We start from the raw sequence: 16,624 nt of genomic DNA, 5'->3' as shown, positions 1-16,624 counted from the left end.
TATTACCATGGCTTTCATAATATATAAATCAAAATAAAAATATATATAAGACATACAAATTTAGAAAACCACCAAGTTAAAAATATACACACATGCGAAAAAGAAATCACGTATAGGAATGTTCCATCAAAAGACGACTAAAAATTTATAAACTGCTTTGAAATACTAAAAATATGCCATGCTGAAAAAGTTGAGAAAGCGGGTAAACATATAAAGAGTAAATCGACTTAAAAGTTATATTTACTTCACTCACACCAAAAGGTAATAAACCATGAGTAAAATTTTTCTTTTTTCTAATAAAAAAAAATTACGTCCACACAGAAAATAATAGTTCAATATGGAGGCGCAATGGCCCAGTCATAGGATCGCGGTTTCGATTCCCAGACCGGGCGTTGTGAGTGTTTATTGAGCGAAAACACCTAAAGCTCCACGAGGCTCCGGCAGGGGATGGTGGTGATCCCTGCTGTACTCTTTCACCACAACTTTCTCTCACTCTTACTTCCTGTTTCTGTTGTACCTGTATTTCAAAGGGCCGGCCTTGTCACTCTCTGTGTCACGCTGAATATCCCCGAGAACTACGTTAAGGGTGACGTGTCTGTGGAGTGCTCAGCCACTCACACGTTAATTTCACGAGCAGGCTGTTCCGTTGATTCGGATCAACCGGAACCCACGTCGTCGTAACCGACGGAGTGCTTCCATCCAATAGTTCAGTAGTAAGGCTTCACCAATTAATACACGGTAATATTTATTTATATATGATGTATGATGGAGGTTTGATACCCTATATAAAATCGTTAACTCATTTTAATGTTTGTTCTATGACCAATGTTTAATTGTAATTGCCTCATTTATTTCAGCACTTCTTTTCTTGTAGTCCTCTTAACTCTTTGTCTCTTTTGAAAGAAACAATAGTTATTCTTGACGTATTATATATATATATACATATACATACGTTGTATAAATATATATATATCCAAAATTAAGAGGAATGACCACTAAAGTGGACACCTAATATGCTAAACATAGACGTTAAATCGCCATTGCATACTTACATATTAACAGGTGAAACCAATGGTACATAGGTAATCGTTTTTTATTTTGTATATTTTCATTTGTCTTGCTCATTTTAAAATTTTGGGGTTTCGCCATTTGGTAATGGCCATTTGACGTCTATGTTTAGCATATTAGGTGTCCTCTTAATTGTGTACGTAACAATTTTTTATCTTCGGATTTTTTAAATATACTAAGCCACTGGTTTTAATTGATTAAAATCAATTTCTACCCTTATCATTTAATTTTATATACATGTGTGTGTGTGTGTGGGCGTGTGTATGTGTCCATACATACAATGACGGATAGACAAACAGTTAGATAGATAGATAGATAGATAGATAGATAGATAGATAGATAGATAGATAGATAGATAGATAGATAGATAGATAGATAGATAAAGACAGCGAGATAAACAGGGAGAGAAATATATAAATATACGGGGGTACGTATGTACTTAAAAATATATCGGTGTGTCTGTGGAAACATTCGAGCAACTGAACCTCTATGCTTATTATTATTATTATTATTATTATTATTATTATTGTTGTTGTTGTTGTTGTTGTTGTTATTGTTGTTGTTGTTATTGTTATTGCTATTGTTATTGCTATTGTTATCATTATTATTTTTTTTTCTTCTTCTTTCAAATTTGCTTCCATTTCTTGCCGACTCCTAGGGCAAAGAAACTCATAGTATACATTGGTAGGCCATTAAACCAAACTCAATAGTTCGTTCATTTTTTTTTTAAGGTTAAATTAAAATACATGGGCAGTAATAGTTCTCACATCGACAATGCTCTTCTCAATACGTGTGATGTACCAGTTAAGACAATCTTTTGCACTTCTTGCAGGGATGGTAAGCCAGGGATCATTCTCATATAATTTTCGGTTCCCTTCTTGATCATTCCTAGTGCTCCTACGATTACTGGTATTGTAACCGCCTTGAGATGCCACATTTTCTCAATTTCAATGAGCAGGTCTTTATATTTTCTGAGCTTTATATTATTATTATTATCATTATCATTATCATCATTATTATTATTATTTATTGCCTTTGCACAGCTTCCAACGCTGGAGATGCACTACGGTGTCAGCTGTTCACTACCAGTGAACTTAGGTAACACCTCTTATTTTTCGAACACCAGCAGGAGTATTCCAACGGTTCCAAGCAGTGCTGTTTTCTACAAGTGCCCCACCCTTATTGCAGCCTCTATTTGTTCCATGTACTTCTCAAGATTTTTATTGTTGTTGTTGTCGTTTATTTATATATTTTTATTTCGTCTCCCTTCACGTTCTGAGTTCAAATTCCGCCGAGTTCGACTTTGTTTTTAATCCTGTCGGGGTGGGGGTGATAAAATAAGTACCAGTTGAGTATTGGGGTCGATGTAAATGACTATCACCATCCACCAAATTTCATGCTCTGCTAGGTTTTTGCATGATGCTACTTAAACAATGATATCATCTTCTTTCAGAAAACTCCCCACGGTTCCAATATTTTTATGAAATAACCAAAAACCCTCTTCAATGTTGGTCTTTTAGCATATTCAGCCCTTGAATATTTTTCGTCTCCATCATCGCACCGTGCCGTTTATGGTCTTTGTATTGTTGAATGACGATTGTAAATGAAATCAGAACCAGTCTTAGGTGGTAGACGTTTAGACCCTGACACTTCTATGAAACCGTCTCTCAGTTAAATTTATTCGATAAACCATATTTAGTATCTTGACGATAATATAACCATTATGTAAGCCTTTTCCTAAAGATATCTGCTTAGGAACGAAGAAAAAACTACCACTAGGTGGGGCTGTGTGGTAAGACGTTTGCTTCCCGATCACACGGTTCCAGGTTCAGTCTAACTCTATGGCATCGTGGGAAAGTGTCTTCTACTATAGCATCGATCCACTCCCAAAGCCTTGGGGGTGGATTTGGTAGACAGAAACTGAAAAAAGCCCATCCTGTGTGTATGCGTGTATAAGTATGTATGTCTGCATGTGTGTGTGTTTCTGTGTCTGTTTTTTCTCCCCACTACTACTTGACAATACTTCTACTTGACAACCGGTGTTGGCGTGTTTATGTCCCCTTATTAGCGGTTCGGTAAAAAGAGACCGACTGGACAAGTAGCAGGCATTGAAAAAAAATTAATACTGGAGTCGGTTTATTCGACTAAATAATCTTCAAAACAGTGCCCCAACATGGCCACAGTCTGATGGCTGAAACACGTAAAAGATAGAAGACACAGTAGCTAAAGGCAGTTTAGAATTATGTAGAAGAGCAGACGACCTTAATCTATCAGGAACGAAACACCGAACTGTAGAAAGCGAAGATAAAATTCGTGATACAGCAAAAGTTATTACTATTGCTGTTGAAGACGATGATGATGACGATAACAAAAACAACAACAACAACAATAATAATAATAACAATAATGATAATAATAATAATAATAATAATAATAATAATAATAATAATAATAATAATAATAATAATAATAATGATAATGATAAACTCAATGTAACGGACATTAGAGACTAAACAACAACACAAACACCACCACCACCACCACCACCAACAACAACAACAACAACAACAACAACAACAACAACAACAACAACAACAACAATAATAATAATAATAATGATCAAAATAATAATATTGATAATAATGGTAATAATAATAATAATAATAATAATAATAATAATAATAATAATAATAATGATGATGATGATAATAAACTCAATGTAACGGACATTAGAGACTAAACACAGCTTAAATAACATGGCAGATAAATGTAAAGGAATTGTGTATTATCTTGAAATAGCTCACTTAGAGGTATTTCTAACTGTTAGATAAAGACGAGTGTGATGTAGATATCGCATACTTGAGACTGACAAGTTGAAATCTTAGAATGAACAACGGAAAGGCAGATAATTTCCCTAAAAAGAGAGAAATACACGAAATCATGAACGCGATGAGTCAAACGCACGGAACAATACTGCTAATGACATTGAATGTAAAATATTTCGGGTTACGGAGTTACTTCGCACTTAGCAGCGTCTTGGATTAGCATTCTTAGTTTTTTTTTGTTTTTGTTTCTTTTTATAAGATAACCGAAAGAGGAGTGAAGAGGCAGTGTTCAGATTGGTAAGATTAATGAAGTTTACGTCTTAATGTGAACATCTGTAGATAATGGCAGCAGAGGAAAAACGTGGGCGTGGAGGGACATTCAGAAAATTTCAACCCTTGGAAGGTGAACCTCAAAAAGACATCCACCCAAGGCAGAGGTTTTCAACCAATTTTTGCTTGTGAGCCCCCGTTTGATTCCCATTTTATTCTGCCGGTCCTTCGTGTTAAAAAATGCCTTAATATATGTTTGTAATTAAATAACATTAGGAATTGTATTAAAAAATTGTTCAAATATTTTGTGTTTTGTAGATATTTAACTAATTTACTGTCCATAAACTTATATGGACTTCTAAGGTCCATGGGGACCGCGGTTGCGAACCAGTAAGTGATTTGGGAGGCGAGACAGTAAGAATTATCAGAGGAAAAAAATAATCTGAGGTGCGACTTAGATGGACTTGGTATGCAGCTGACGTGTCCATGGCTATTGCAGCCAATGTAGTGGTTACGGGAGAAGCCACTCATACAAACTGTATGGATAGAGCGAGAACGGTGCCTTTAGCTCCTTTAGAACAAATGTGTTAAAATCTGAAGTTCTTAAATTTACATCTTTAGGTTCCGCAACTCACTTGGAGTTTTAAATAATGAGCGGAAAATGAATTTATAACACGTTTGCCTTTCCTCATTTTATTTTTTCCATTCATTGTTAGAAATCGATTTTCTTTTGCAAAATCCTTTTAAGACAAAGTTGTTAAAATCTGAAGCTCTAAAATTTATATCTACAGACTCCGCAACGCACTTGAAATTTCGAAATTATGCGAAATAAATAGACTTTTCGACTTTGTTTTCTTATTATTTTTAATACTAGGTCACCGAAGTCTAGATTACGCACAAATTAAAATAAATTAAGCAAATTGTCAAGAATGTAGCGGAAAAGATAATTCTTCTTCGGCAAAAGACATCCATCACTTGTGTTAAGATTCAGTTAAACCGAAAATCTTAAACTTGCCTTTGCTGACATAGAAGGGTAACTGTGATCTGGTCGATTCTTTCTTATCAAACTCAACGTTCTGTGTAGATACTGCTTGATCTATTCCGCCGATGATCAGTCTTAGATTTTTCCGTTGATCCTGTAAAATTTTTATTCTCCCTGTGGTACTTTGTTGTCTCTACTATAACTGCAGTTTTTAAAGGAGCAGCACTTGCAACAGAAAATGTCAAATAAATCTTTTGGTGCATTGTTTTTAAACACATTATACTTTGTTTGAAACGATGGCACTTTTTTTTCTGTTTTTCACTGATTTTAGTAATGCTTGGTACTTTAGATAAAAGATTTTCGGTTTATCTGACTCAATCGTAACACAAGGGATGGATGCCTTTTGCCAAAATAGAATTATCTTTTCTGATACAATCTTCCCAATTTGTTTAATTGAATGATCTTTCTTAACTACATTCTTTTCTTTTTCTCGTTCAAATAAAACAAATTTTAGTATGTCCTTGTAGGATGGCAGAACTCGCTCGCTAAGATCACATAGAGTACCGAATATTGGTCATTCAATATCATGACGTGTTATAGACTTAGACCGTCACTAAGTGTAAACAACACGAAATTTAACACGATCATTAATTTTAATACAATGGCCTAAAGTCAAGGCACAAAGCAGAAAACTTCCACATACGTACAACATACGTCCATACGCAACGACGGCTGCAGCGGCCTTCAGAGAAGTTAACATTCCCGTTCTCTTTATAGTAATTGTGGAACCTTAGGACATTAGTCAATTGTATAGAATTTTAGTATGCAACCTGTTAAGGACACTATATTTATTGTTTTGCATTCTGTTATGTAGAAATATGAAGAAATATGTAGCCCTAACGATTTTATATCCATGAAATCCAAATTTCGATTAAAATAGCGATTTTTAAAATTTTCAATTAAATTGCGGACCTTCAAAAGATCTTTAATCAGCAAGTTCTTTATATACTTTTCTCTTAACACTAATTCACAACAAAATATTGATACTTGGTTAACAATTTCGAAAGCTGCATTTTTCACTCCATCCAAACATCCAGCGTATCAGAGAGGTAATTAGCAAATTGCTGTACACTGTTAGTGAATCATTACCAATAAATCATTGGTAATCATTACCATAGGCGTAGGAGTGGCGGTATGCTAAGTAGTTTGCCTACGAACCACATGGTTCGAGGTTCAGTCCCACTGCGTGGCACCTTGGACAAGTTTCTTCTACTATAGCCTCGGGCCGACCAAAGCCTCGTGAGTGGATTTGGCTGACGGAAACTGAAAGAAGCCCGTCGTATATATGTATATATATATATATATGTGTGTGTGTGTGTGTGTGTGTGTATGTGTGTGTGTGTGTGTGTGAGTGTGTCTGTGTTTATCCCCCCAACATCACTTGACAACTGATGCTGGTGTGTTTACATCCCAGTAACTTAGCAGTGCGGCAAAAGAGACGGATAGAATAAGTTCTAGGCTTACAAAGAATAAGTCCTGGTTGCGTGAATATGTCGATTTGCATGTATCACCTGCAAATTATGATTGTTACATAGCTCTGAACTTCCTGAAGCAGCTGTCGAGTTAAAACAATTTCATTAAATATGTATTTTATTATTTTTGTTCAATATTCATTGTGGTCCATGTAAATACACGCATATTACGCTTAACTCGTTTCTCTCTATTACTACCACTATATGAGCTCACTTTGGATTTCTCTTATTGTTACTTTTGAAACTGTGGTAGTAGCCGTGGATAAAAAAATCCTATTTTAAATTGAAATTCTTGCAGACAACTACGTGTTTTCTATAGTGTGCTTATCTAGCTCCCACCAACTGAAATATATATATATATATAAAGTGGAGTTGTAAGGTACCGCACGAGTGGAATTATAGACGAAAGAAGGTTTGAAAATGCAATTTTAAAAGATGTTTATTTATTTCACCGGTTTCACTTTCACCCTCACCCACATGATTGACCGATGCCTGACCCGTTAAATTCTTCAGCCACCGGTTCTCAACATACACTGATAAACAGTTTCGCCATGGGCTCTTAGGAGCATAGTTCGATTTGTTTTTGCTCCGCCTCTGTTCTGTTTTTGTTTTTCCAACGGATTTCCTATTTTCTTCCTGAAGAGAAAGACACAATATGGTCCCATTATTCAATCGGATTTTGGTAATTTGTGCCTTTCGAAACACGTGTAGAATGAAATAAAACGATTTCTGTTCAATCTGCGTTCAGCTCCATTTCTTCAATTCACCAATAATGTTTTATATATATATATATATATATATATATATATATATAGATAGATAGAGAGAGAGAGAGAGAGAGAGAAGGATAGAGAGAGAGAGACAGACAGAAAGACAGACAGACAGACAGAAGATAAATCATTTTTACTTAAATTGTTATAGATTTTTACTGATATTTGATAAGATGAGATACATCGAAACCAGTAATATTTTCTTTATATATTTTTTTATCAAATTCCTTCTTAAATTGAAATATCTTTGGCTTACATCTATGCTATTTCCACCACCACCTTTTATATATGTATATATATGAAATTCACTCGCAAGTCATTGGTTGGCCTGAGATTATTGTTAAAAGTACCTGCCCAAGGTGCAGCGTGGTGGAACTGAACACGAAACCACGTCGCTACAAAAGAAGCGCCTTATCAACACAGCCCTAATATTCATATAAATGCACACACATTCACCCACATGCACACAAACACACAGAGGAATATATATATATATATATAACGGGAAGCTTTATGAAAATAAACAAAAGACGAAGGCAGGTGGAAGACAAACGAACAATTGTATTAGTATGGCGCTCAGGAAATATAAATAAAACAAGTCTTTAACATATATATATATATATATATATATAAGCATATACCTATATCTACCTAAATATAAATATATATATATATATATATATATATATATATATATATATATGTGTGTGTGTGTGTGGTGTGTGTGTGTGTGTGTGTGTGTGTGTGTACATGAATATTCATATATTCATATAAACGTATTCATATATGCATATTTACATGTGTCTGTAAATATGAGTGTATACGTGTGTGCGTGTGTGATTATGTGTGTAAAGAAATATATCATTAATATCACTAAACACATCTGCATCATCGGCTAATCGCTTTGATGTGAGCCTTCCATTGTTTACAGTGTCCAACTTTCATTAAATTTCTTAGAGTGCATTTAAGGACATGAGAATTTAGTAAGATATCTCTCCTGGGAAATATGCTGACTTTAGTTAGACTATTCCAAATCAAGAGAAATCGTATAGGCGTAGACTAGAAGCAGTCAGAGAGAACAATGATTGTACTATCCTATGAGATATGCAAGCACATACCACAGAGAAGAGAAGAGAAGATAAGAGTTAATCTGCCTGACATTGTCATCAAATGTACACAGACCAGGACTTGTTCACTGATTGATGTGGTGTATCCATCTGATAAGAAAATATCAGTGAAAGCGATAGGAAAAAAATTATCCAAATAGAAGGATCTGGAAAGCGAGATAAGGAAAATGTAGTTTTGAAATCGCAAGACAGTAGATGACGTCCAAGCAGCATATCCAGCTCTAACCAAACCGGAATACATGTATAGACATGACTAGACAGCATGCTATCGCTGTTAGGAAATATGCAGTGTGTGCTGAATAGGAAAACAAAAAATTCTCAAGCGAGAAGTGATAAATGTTTAAATCAGAAACAGAGAAAGAAATCAATAACACCATTTTTCTCCAGAATATTCTATTATTCTGATAGGGGGGGGGGCAGCGTTGGTGGTGCTAATGCTGGTGCTGGTGGTATCAGATTAAATGGCGTGGTTTGGTATTTTGGGAGTTTTAAAGAGATATATTTGGGAATTCTTATAAGTTTTTACCCTCCGAGAAATATTCTACATCTATTCTCTGATCATTACCAACTGTTTCAAAAGCAACTGCAGCATGGAACGATTTAGCTTTCCACTAATACCTTTAGCCTATTTCAGTCGTTGGACTGCAGCCATGCTGGAGCAACACCTATAATATTTTAGTCGAAATATTCTCCCCCACTGCTTCCTATTTTTGAAGTCTAATAACTTATTCTGGAGGCGCAATGGACCAGTGGTTAGGGCAGCGGACTCGCGGTCGTAGGATCGCGTTTTCGATTCCCAGACCGGGCGTTGTGAGTGTTTATTGAGCGGAAACACTTAAAGCTCCACGAGGCTCCGGTAAGGGGGTGGTGGCGATCCCTGTTGTACTCTTTCGCCGCAACTTTCTCTCACTCTTTCTTCTGTTGGCCTGCTCGCATAGCTAGCGGGGTGGCGTCATTTGAAGGCTAAAACAATGCGAAGCGCATTGTGACCAGTGATGTGTAGCAACATCTGATAGCCTGGTCGGTCACTTGATCACGTGAATAACTTATTCTATTGGAACCTTTCACCGACTCTCCTAAGTTATGGTGACGTAATCATACCAATACCATTGTCAAACGGAAAAGGGAATATGCATGCACACATGCATATACATCATCATCATTATTTGCATAAAGGAAGAATATTTTTCCATAGCCAACTGCTATGAAAATTCCTCGCAGCAGGTCAAATGTAGCACAAACACATTTGAAATAGTCGAAAACTTATAAATCATTTGAAAACGCAATAATAAAATACGCCCACGGGCATATGGCATAGTGGTTAAGAACGCAGGCTACTAAGCCCAAGAATCTGGGTTCGATTCCAGGCTGTGATCTGAATAATAATAATAATAATAATAATACCAACAACAACAACATCGAAAAATACCTTAAAAATGAGAAACCACGTTCGAAATTTCCCCGAGACACCTGAAGAAGGCTGGAGGGTATATCAGCCGAAACGCTGTGTTAACAACAAACAAAATGAGGACAAATATACGTCAAATGTAAACAATGTAAATAATGTGCATAATTCCTCATCTCTGAAACATAGAATTGGAATAATAAAAGAGTAACCGTTTCATGCTTTAAGATACATTAAATTACCTGATTAAATTACTTATGTCTCTCCCTGGACGGAGAAATTTTTTGTTGATCCTTCCTATAATGGAGAGGTAAACTATAAATATAATTTTATTCTTTTACTTATTTCTGATCTTTGACCGCAGGCAGACTGCGGCACCGCCTTAAAGGGTTTTATAGTCGAAGGTATCGACCCCGAGACTTATTCTATCGCTCAATTTTTCCGAAACGCTACGTTACAGGGACGTAAACACTTCAGGATCGGTTGTCAAGCAGTGGTGAGGGAACAATCACAAACACAGAGACACACACAAAGATGTGTGTGTGTGTGTGTGTTTGTTTGTGTGTGTGTGTGTGTGTGTGTGTGTATGTGTGTGTATGTGTGTCTGTGTGTGTGTAATAAATTGCTCCGTGAGCTTAGGTTCAGCAAAAAAGAGTACTCCATCTAACCAGAGTAAATATTGTTCTTCATGACCACCTGACATGTATGGCCCACGCTCCTAAATATTTCACACACATGGAACCCATGTACGTTCTTCAGGCAGCCTGAAGAACGTACATATGTTTCATGTCTGCGAAATATTTAGTAGCGTGGGCCATACATGTCAGGCTGTCATGAAAAACTATATATATATATATATACAAATATACACTCACACACACACACATATATATATATACATATACATACACACACACACACACATATATATATATATATATTATATATTATATATATATATATATATATATATATATAATATATATATATACATATATATATACATGTATGTATGTAGGGCGGAGGAACTCTTGAGAGTCAACGGCCATCCAATAGATGTCTTAAGGCTGGATCATGCGCGGGGACATAGAAATAATCGGACTGAATACCCGATCGCGTGGTTAAACCATTGGGAGTGAAGGGCTCCTAGCCTTTGTTAAGGCATCCTTCTAGGAGAATGTAACTCAGGTAACTGGGATAACTCCGATATAAAACCTTCGGCTCAGTGGTTACCGATGATGTTGACTTGTTCTTCTTTTCGGATTATGGTTGTTGTTGCTTGGTGAGTGGGATTGACTCAGTGCACAGCCTTTCCTCATTTAAAAAAAAATCTTCTTGCACAGGCATTGCACGATAACAATATTGATTAAGCTTCGTGCAATGGCCATACTCGATAACGAGAGGGCAGCCACCATATATATATATATATATATATATATATATACGACGGGCTTCTTTCAGTTTCCGTCAACAAAATCCACCCACAAGGCAGAAAACACTTGACGAAGGTGTCTCGCAGCGTGACTGAAATCGGAACCATGTGGTCGAGAAGCAAGCGTCTTACCACACAGCCGCACCTGCGCCTCCACACAGCCAAACTGCAGTATACCGTCACGAAATTCACAAACAAAGCATTGATTGATCCGAGGTTTTAGCAGAAGATATTCGCCCAATGTGCTGCGCAGTGGGACTGAATCAGAAACCTTTTAGTTGCAAGGCGAGTTTCTTATTCATAAAGGAATGCTTATGCCTATTTATTAAATCGCCAATGTATAATTGCAGGAGTGGCTGTCTGGTTAGAAGCTTGCTTCCCAACCATATGGTTCTGGGTATGGTTCCACTGCGTAGCACATTGGGCAAGTGTCTTCCAGTAAAGTGTCGGGCTGACCAAAGCCTTTGAGTGGATTTGCTCGACTAAAGGTGGTGCTCCAGCATGGCCTCAGTCAAATGACTGAAACATGTAAAAGAGTATATATGTTTATTTTTGTGGTGATTTTCTTGTTTTCTTTTTTACAGTTTAGCTAATTCTTGTCCTGCCACCACCGATACTGTCTTTCGTCATCTGCTTGCGTTTCAAAATATCTTGTTGGTTACCTTCTATACAGGCCACACCTCCTTCGAGCTCAGCATCGTTCCTTCATTTCTCTTCGTCTAGTTTTATTTCACATTCTAAGATCAGATCTTATGTTTCTTCTCTCCAGCTGCGTAAATCAATCATGCGATCATCTACGAGGGTGAGTCAAAAATTAATGCCATTTTGTTTAGGACTGATCTAATTACCAATACAGGAACATGTATCATACATCAAAATGAAGCTGGTCCTCTGTGGATCAGATCCCTACTTCTCGACATAGTCACCGTTTCTCTCAATGTTCCTGCCCCTTAAATTCTGCTGACTGTTCTTTGAGCCACTTCTTCACTACTGCTTTCACTTCCTCGTGACCGAATTATCATCTCTTCGGCCCCGTGAAAGAGGGTTTGGGACACAAACATTATTCCAGTTCGAAGAAGTGTAGGAAGTGGCTCAAAGGACAGTGAACAGAATTTTATGGGGCAGGAATACATGCTCTCATTCGAAGGTAGAAAATTGCTATTGAGAGAAACGGTGACTATGTCGAGAAGTAGGGATCTGATCCACAGAGGACCAGCTTCATTTTGATGTATGATACATGTTCCTGTGTTGGTAATTATACCTGTCCTAAACAAAATGGCATTCCTTTTTGACTCACCCTCGTAGTTTGGTGAACGGCTAGACAACTCTATTTGATTCTCATATCTCTTGTTTGTTGATGTCTAAGTACTATTCAGAATTCGTAGCGAGGATGCACTTTGTTAATATTCGGTTACTCTTTTTTAATTTTTTAAATATTTTCCTCTACATAACAATACTGATTTCCGATTTATTCCTTTTGTGGAAATAGTTCGGGATTTTCAGCTAGATGTTTCGAAACCCTGTACCCGTTCCTCCCTTTTATTTCATTGGTATTTTCAATATCCTTGCTTGGACGTAGGAAAAATAAGAGCGTTATAGTTCGCTTGAAGCATTGTAGTATCGACGGATTAATCTTCGGATTGAAGCAGTGGATCAGCAGAGCTTCTTTTAAAAGTAGATTGTCGGTCCTTGCCCTTCCTGAAGTCTACCTAATCACAGAATATGTCGCCTACAAGTATTTACACGGCTCTTGATTAACCTCCTCTACATCCACCATCTGCTATCAATTATAGTCACCAACACATACTTTGATTTCCTGCGCAACACCTATAAACAGTATTCAGGCCATGTCTATGGAGTACAGCCTCTCAGGGCTGCTCGCTATTGCTTACTTAAACCGGCTGGAGCGTAGGGTACTCAGTACCTGCCACGCACACGCCTTTTAGGCCCGGTGTGTGAACGATATCCTCATGCTCGCCCCATCTCAAGAAGACGCCTCCACTATACTGGAGAAGTTCAATAAAATGGACCGACATATTAGCTTCACCAGTGAACACCCGAACAGTGATAGTTCCCTACCCTTGCTCGAGTTTCGGCTCAACGTCATGGACAAGGAGAAAATTGACACGGTGTTCTACAGAAAATCTGCATGTCGAGACCTCTTCGTCAATTACAAATCTGCTCTCCCTATCTAGGCCAAGAAGAACTACGCAAATAATGAGATCACTCGGATATACAAAAGGTGCAGTAACAACACCAGCTGGGAAGCTCATGTTACTCAATTCCTAAAGGCACTTGAGGCCAACGGATACCCTACGCCCGTCTCTGACTCCATACAGGAACAGAGGACAGGTAAATGTCGCAAGAGTGATCTTTCTATAGCATGTTTCCTGAAGATTCCCCACTTCAATGAGAAGACCACCTCCGTCATCTACAAGGGATGTACGAAACAGTCTGTTGGCCCATTCACGACCGTCCCTACGCAAACTCCTATCAACGAGGTGGTCACTTGCTGTACAACATCCCTGCACACAAAGAACTGCTCCATTCGCTACTCTAACATGTGCTTACGCACGTGTGTGTTAGACCAAATACGAATCACCATTTGCAGCAACCACTACACCGGTAGCATAACATAACCACTTCATGTCCGTATTAATGAACATCTCACCACCAACGCGTCCTCTTTCCACAAACACCTGAGCAGGTGTGGCAACACCACCACGGAGTTAAACGCCACCTTTGAGAATAACACTGACAATTTAATTATAAAAGAAGCTTTGCTGATCCACCGCTTCAACCCGAAAATTAACTGGCGATCGGAGTTGAGCCGGTGGCTCTTGGGATAGCATCCAACAGATGGTGAATGGCCAACAACAGCAACCGAGATTTGTTTCTATCAGTGGTTCCCAAAAGCCATATTCCTAGCGCCCCCACCCCATCCAATCATCACAAATATAAACCTCTTTCTGAAGCAAATTCAGAGCATCTGTACTTCACAAATAAAACTTGACCTAGTGAATCATGTATTTTGTTGTTTTTACATGAATCACTACCCTATTATCGCCCCACTTTTCTTCAACGCTCCCTTGAAACTTTCCACGGTCCCAGGGAGGCATTGCTACCCACTATGGGTACCCCTGGATTACACCAGCAGTCGGACAGCCCGCAACACTTAAAGGGTGATTGCCACTACTACTACTACTACTACTATACTACTACTACTACTACTACTACTACTACTACTACTGCTACTACTACTATTTCACCGTCACACGGCAAATTGTGAGTAGCTTCTAGCAAAAGTGGGGTGGATGTTTACATCAACGCATGGGGCATTGATTACCCCTACGTTTGGGGGGCGACCGCAGCTATTTCATAAACGCTACGGAATATGGTTTCACGAGGCCTACATAAACGGTCTTTTCTTAGACTGTTCCTTTCTTCTGAGGCTGGGTCATTGCTACTAAAATAGAAAGGTTTTATTAAACTTCCCGCATTGTCAGAAGGTATTTTCTCCCCTTTTACATTCTTATATATATATATATATATATTAATTAATATCTAATTTCTCACCCTTATTTTAAATCATGTATATATATATATATATATATTTATAAATTTAAAATAAGGGTGAGAAATTAGATATTAATTTAATTAACATCGATTTCACACCAGTGGTATACCATAAAAAAACTGAAGGTTCAGTAAAACTGTATTATATATATATTAGAGGGAAACCAACATGTGGACACCCATATGCTAGAAATAGATCCGCTCTTTCTAGCGGTCCCAGGGAGGCATTGCTACGCACTATGGGCACCACTGGATTACACCAGCACTCGGACAGCCCGCAACACTTAAAGGGTGACTGCCTTTACTATTACTACTACTTCACCGTAACACCAAAAATTGTGAGTAGCTTTTATTTCTTGGTGATGAGACCGTAGCGGATCTATTTCTAGCATATGGGTGTCCACATGGTGGTTTCCCTCTAATATGCATATATATACGTTTAAATATTTGTTGTGCAAGATTTTTTATGTGAAGTCGTGTGTTGAAACAGATATTGTTATATTTCGGAATGGTCATATTGCCAGTTTAGCCAATAAAAACACACGCACTATATATTTGGTGTTATTTTGCTTCAGTGATATTTATTTTTTACATTAATCTTAATCTTATTTCGGCCGGAGTTCTTTCGTCACACTCCTGTGACCGCATCAGTGGTCCTTTGTTTTCTTCTCACTTATTTGTGTCTCTCCTTACTAACCGTCAGCCATTTTGTATTTCTATTGATTAGATTTATTATTATTATTACTAATATTGTTGTTATACATACATACAAGCATATGTAATGATAATAATGGGTGGATGTAAACACATGAATAAAATTAGAACAAAAGCAACAACAACAAAAACAAAATACAAATTACATGAATGTATATAAACAGAAGATACAAATATTACAGGCATCCACCCCACACACACACTAAATAAACATAGACGCACATAGAGATATAAGCATGCGCAAATGAAGACATACAATAGAAATACAAAATGGCTGACGGTTAGTAAGGAGAGACACAAATAAGTGAGAAGAAAACAAAGGACCACTGATGCGGTCACAGGAGTGTGACGAAAGAACTCTGGCCGAAATAAGATTAAGATTAATGTAAAAAGTAAATATCACTGAAGCAAAATAACACCAAATATATAGTGCGTGTGTTTTTATTGGTTAAACTGGCAATATGACCATTCCGAAATATAACAATATGCATATATATATACATGCATATATGGGTACAGGACATCAAAAGAACGTTGAACACGATGAGAAACGAAAACATAAAAACAAAAATATAGAAAACGAACTTTTTTTCGAACAACGAAAAAAACAAACTGAGAAACGAGACAGGCAACATAAAAAAGATTCCCCCTTCATCAGTTGTCCCTGTTTCATCTACTCCGCATTCCGAAGGCAAGGACACACACACACGCGCGCGCACACACACACGCGCACGCACACACACACATACATACATACATACATACATACATACATGCATACATACATATATATATATATATAATATATATATATATATATATATATATATATATATAGTTGGAATTTACAAAACAAAACAAAACAAAAGACGAAGACGGGTGTGTAAACAACAAACAGATGTATTAGTTTAATGCTCAGGTAT

Source organism: Octopus sinensis, linkage group LG6, assembly GCF_006345805.1.
Source record: "Octopus sinensis linkage group LG6, ASM634580v1, whole genome shotgun sequence".
Classification (NCBI taxonomy): Eukaryota; Metazoa; Mollusca; class Cephalopoda; order Octopoda; family Octopodidae; genus Octopus; species Octopus sinensis.
This window is presented reverse-complemented; position numbering follows the sequence as displayed.